The sequence below is a fragment of the Sinocyclocheilus grahami genome, unplaced genomic scaffold (assembly GCF_001515645.1).
Source record: "Sinocyclocheilus grahami isolate Dianchi unplaced genomic scaffold, SAMN03320097.WGS_v1.1 scaffold333.1, whole genome shotgun sequence".
In the NCBI taxonomy this organism is placed as follows: Eukaryota; Metazoa; Chordata; class Actinopteri; order Cypriniformes; family Cyprinidae; genus Sinocyclocheilus; species Sinocyclocheilus grahami.
The window spans coordinates 762,257-767,477 of record NW_015505512.1 but is presented as its reverse complement, the minus strand read 5'-3'; the positions used below and the strand labels follow the sequence as shown (position 1 = coordinate 767,477).

Sequence of the window (5,221 nt, the reverse complement as noted above, 5' to 3'; positions counted from 1 at the left end):
CAATTAAATTCATAAATTCATGTTGAGGTTAATGTTTTAAATATTAAATTTTGAATATAGAAACATTAAATGATTTAAATAACTGAAAAGATACTTTAAAAATTAAACTAAAACTGCCAGCAGGTGGCGGCAAGTCACTGATTTTATCACCGAATCATTAATTCAATTGATTCGTTCGAACGGCTGATTCAATCAGGAACGAAGTACGTGACTGTCTTTATGAATGGGTAATTGAATCATTGACTCACTAGATTCGTTTAAAAACGCAGTTCATTCATAAACGAAACACCGCTGTTTGAATGGAGATGCGCAGTGGCTCAGCTGTTACTTTGTTTGAAACTATTTTCGTTGACGAAATAGAGCAAAATAAGGCAATTGTGTTGTTGTCAGACAATATAAGTCGCTTAATATTAACTTCTTGTTTAATGAACTGTTGTACTGAATATCACATTTGCAAACTCCCTTAATAATCATTAAAAGCGGTCACTCATCTTAGTTCATCGCGATCTCACAAAACTCCATTATAATCGACGAAGCTCCCTACACTGCACAATGAATCTCTTATTTACACCGTCAACACTTTGTTTGTTATAATGAGAGGATACGTCTGTGATACATTACTCAACGCTGCAGAAACGCACAAGTACGTTAGAACCTTTGAAGCTCCCTCAGCGCAAACACAAATATGCTGATCGGGTCAGTCGCACAGGTGCTCCTTAGTATTATTTCATAGTCGCACGCAGTAGTTTTCGGTCGCACTGTAGAGCCCTGAAAAGAGTGAATCTAATCATCATTCAGACAAAACTTTGCTTCAAGAATGAACCACACTGTTGACGTGATCTAATCGCTAGCACACCCTGAGCACATGTGAGTTAATGTATTAACTCATTTGAGTTACAATAGCCTTTTAGATGAAATAGATGAATACTGGAACGCTTGACAAAGTCTGTGAATAGAAACGAGAGCTTCCAGAAATTCCTGATGAGCAGACAGGTGTAAGGTGAACGTTAGAGGTGTGACTACATTTGGCCTCCCTGGAGCACGGCCCAGCCCTGCCCTGCCTCAATCACAACCACCGCAGTCACACACACACACACTAACATGTTATTTGTGCATGTTTGACTAAGCTTACGGAAACAAAATGTATCTAAAACCCTTTATTAGGTGATTTTAACCTCATAAAAAACTCACTTACTGGGAAGTCCCCAAAAAGAAAACGGTTAAAAATGGGTCAAATAACGTCCTGATTAAATTGTAAAAGAAAAACAGGGTTAGTATTTAAAATTATAATTGTTTTAATTTGATCAATTTTCAGTTTTCTTTGGTTGGAGAATATTTCAAAATCTTTATATTTCGAACAGATTTCACTAATTAACCATTCGTGAGACTGCCCAACTAATTCATTCAAAATGTGCAATATAAAACAAATAAATAAATAAAATGTAAAAAAAATAATAATAATAATAAATTATTTTGTGAGAATAAGAGAGACTTTTTTTTTTTTCTGGACTCCTTTTTAATGGTTAAATTACATTTTATTAATCAAAACGCATGTCTAATTAATTAAAATCATGAAACTTAAACAATTTAACAATAGTAATATATTTTTGCCAATGCCCTCAAATTAAACCAAACTTTTATTTTGATGGGTTGCCGTGAATACCTTTACATTTCTGTGTGTGTATGACATGATGATAGTTTTACTCAAATGAAACGGTCAGATGCTCATGAAGTGACTCTCAGAGCAGTTCTGGAGATGTTGTTCATGTATTTATGTCCTCATTAGTGATGTCTCGTCCTGCTGGGAGACGGCATCACAGTACGGTAAGGGGCGTAACATTTACGTCATACGCTTAAGGCATTCGGCCAATCACAACGCATTGGATAGCAGTGCTGGGAGGTATGACCAAGTTGTGCAGTTTTATATCACCCTTTTTACATTTCTAGAAGCAGAAGTCATCTTAGTTGGGTAAGCTTCTATAGCGGTCAACAGAAACTACAACTTTAATAATTATTGCATTCCAATGTTTCTATGACTTTGGGGAACACGAGCGATTGATTATGTTGGTCAGAGAGAGAAAGTTGTCAAATTTGCTGTCATAGAGCGTTCTAAGTCAATATACTGCAGTATTTCCTCTCTCAATCAGTAGAAAATATGGTTAACACCCGGTCATGCATGAAAAAAAATACCGTCAAGTACCGTGAAACCATTATAATTTTGAAAAATACCGTGAATATAACTTTTTGGTCATACCTCCCAGCACTGATATATATATATATATATGTATTGTTGTATAGATTACCTAATGGTGTATGTCTAATTTCTGCTGTCTGTCAGAGCAGTTCTAAGACTGATTGTTATTCTGTAATGGACAAATCTGCTCAACTTGATGAAACCCAAGGTAATGTTGCTATGCATCCTTTGCCACAAGGAGAAAAAAAAAACTCTATAGCTGATAATGCATGATAATACCATTGAGGAATTACAATACCGTAGCTTATCTCACAAGAATATCATACAAAACCTGCTTGTATCATGCGTTCTGCATTCAGAGCTAAACAACGGACCCGAATTGGCTTGACAGCATTTCCTAATTACTGCATTTTTGCCATTGCAATTTCTGAAATGAAATTAACACAAAATTCACCAAAAAAATATATAATCCATCAACAAAACTATTGGCAGATTTCAGAACGACAAACAGAAGAAATGTTATGTTAATAATCTCAAAATGGAGACATACTCTGGTAAAAAAAAAAAAGACTAATCAGCTTCACTGATGAAAATTAATACATGCATTCACAAGCTCTCCAGAGACGAACATCCACATCCATCATTGGGCAATGAAAACTACATTTCAGCCAATCGGTCTGATTCATACTTCTTCCTCTGCTAAACATCAAAACAAAATTCATTCAAACTGGACCGGAGACAGAGCAGCCGCATCAAGAAGACTGTGGTGAGGAAATGAATGCAGGAAGGTACAGGTCACAAACTAATCTGATACCAAAGGAAAACCGACAGTAACAAACATCATCTGTCCAAGCATGACTTCCTCTCCCAGATGAGACTGAACAGGGTTTCATGAGAGGCCTGTCAGTGCTGGAGTCTGCTGTGGCACTGACCTATGAATACTGCAAAACAGGTGGTTACAGCAACCTGCGGCACACAAAACTCAAGGTCAAGTGGAACAGGACGGGTGATTTCACTCTCACCTGTATACACACAGTTCATTCTACTTATTTTTCAGAAGATAAGTACCTGTAGACAGTACTGAGTACTGATTTGAAATGTGCAGATATTACTACATTAAGAATAATAGTATGTATTCCTTTTATAAATCTAAAGTATTATACTATGTATGTAGGTAGGAACGAACAGTTCGTATATAGGATATTATAATCCGTTTTTTAGTGCAACATTTTTTACAGTATTCGTATTATTATAATGTGGAAATAATATTAATGTTTCATTTAAATTGCAAAAGGTCTTTACATGTGATTGTACAGCCTACACATTATTCTGATATATGTGTGTGTGTGTGTGTGTGTGTGTGTGTGTGAGTGTGAACAGAGAGAGAGAGCGAGAGAGAGACTGTAATGCATTATTGCAATGTTTACTTTTGAAGGATTTTTTAAATTATTTTTTATTTTAAAACACAAATTTTTTTCTATGAGAATAATCTCATTACTTTAATGTGGAAATAATATTGATATTTTATTTAAATTGCAAAGTATTTATATGTGGTTGTACAGACTACAAATTATTTGGATTAAAGAAGAAAAAATAGAAGTGTATTACAATAATGATAATCTAATTTAAGAACCTTCAAAAGTGAACATTACCAGGAGGATTATGCAAATATCACGATACATGATACATGTATCATTTAGTAGAACATTATATATTAAAGGGGTCATATGATGCTGCTAAAAAGAACATTATTTTGTGTATTTGGTGTAATGAAATGTGTTTATGCGGTTTAAGGTTAAAAAAACACATTATGTTCCACATACTGTACATTATTGTTTCTCCTCTATGCCCCGCCTTTCTGAAACACGTCGATTTTTACAAAGCTCATCGGTCTGAAAAAGCGAGGTGCGCTCTGATTGGCCAGCTATCCAGTGCGTTTTGATTGGCCGAATACCTCAAGCGTGAGACGGAAATGTTACATACCATACTGTTGATGCCGTGTCCGGCCGGAGCGACGAGACAAAAACATGAAAACCCATTATAAACGAGGCATTTGCTGCATCCAGTGGGGACATAATTACTGATTATAATGATTTATACTGTCTTTTTATGCATTGCGTTGCATTGCATCGTGCCACGTAAACATAAAACTCTGTCTGTGAGTTTGTGATTTGTGATCAGAGAAATGACAAACAACAAGTGCTACTCTACACTGCCCAAAACTCGCGTTTGAATCATCAGTGGCAAATCCTTTAAATGAAAACGTACTTACGTGAGTCAGAACTGCCGGCATTTTAGTCTAACATTACTCTCCCAGGATCAGTAAACAGTCCTCCATAAAATGTGCTGGACACATCTGAATATTTGGGTTGAAGTGTTCTTGAACAGTGTTGTAAATACAACACTATTCCAGTCTAGTCGTGTCCTCTTTTGGAAGACCAAACAAAGTAGTTTCGCTTTCACAACAAAACACACAGTGCCTTCACGACATGGTTGCAGCGTCAATACTCCAGCGAGAATAAAAGTTACACCTTCTTTCTTTGTGTGAACATTTGGGCGGTGTTATGCAAATCTTCCCACATAGTGAGGTAGACGTGGGGGGCGTGTTAGAACGAGCCGTTTTAGGTAGGTGTGGCTGACTCTTAACTTTTATAAAGAATATCTCTTTGGATTTGAGACTTTAGTCTTTGCAACTTTACAGATCTTCTTTCTGCACCAAGAGCTTGTAACACTCCAAAGAGAAAGGAAAAATTGAAATCGCATCATATGACCCCTTTAAACTACAGTGCTATTTCCACTTCCATGGCAGAGTTTTCTATAAGGACGTGTACACAAAAAGCATGACGTCAACATCCAGAGAAGTGTCAGTGTATGCGCTGCTTGAATGAGGAAATGACTTAAGCACAGCAGATGAATATCTTATTGGTTTTGATTCCCCTACATGGAACAATATAACTCCCAAGGACACTGCGACTTTAACTTCATCTGTCTGTCTGTGTGTGTGTGTGTGTGTGTGTGTGTGTGTGT

General features: G+C 36.4%; 1 protein-coding gene across 1 annotated transcript in view; it reads right to left on the bottom strand.

Moving 5' to 3' along the window:
* Positions 1-5,221, bottom strand: part of dnm2a (dynamin 2a) — a 68,152-nt gene that overhangs the window by 61,816 nt on the left and 1,115 nt on the right. The window lies entirely within an intron of this gene.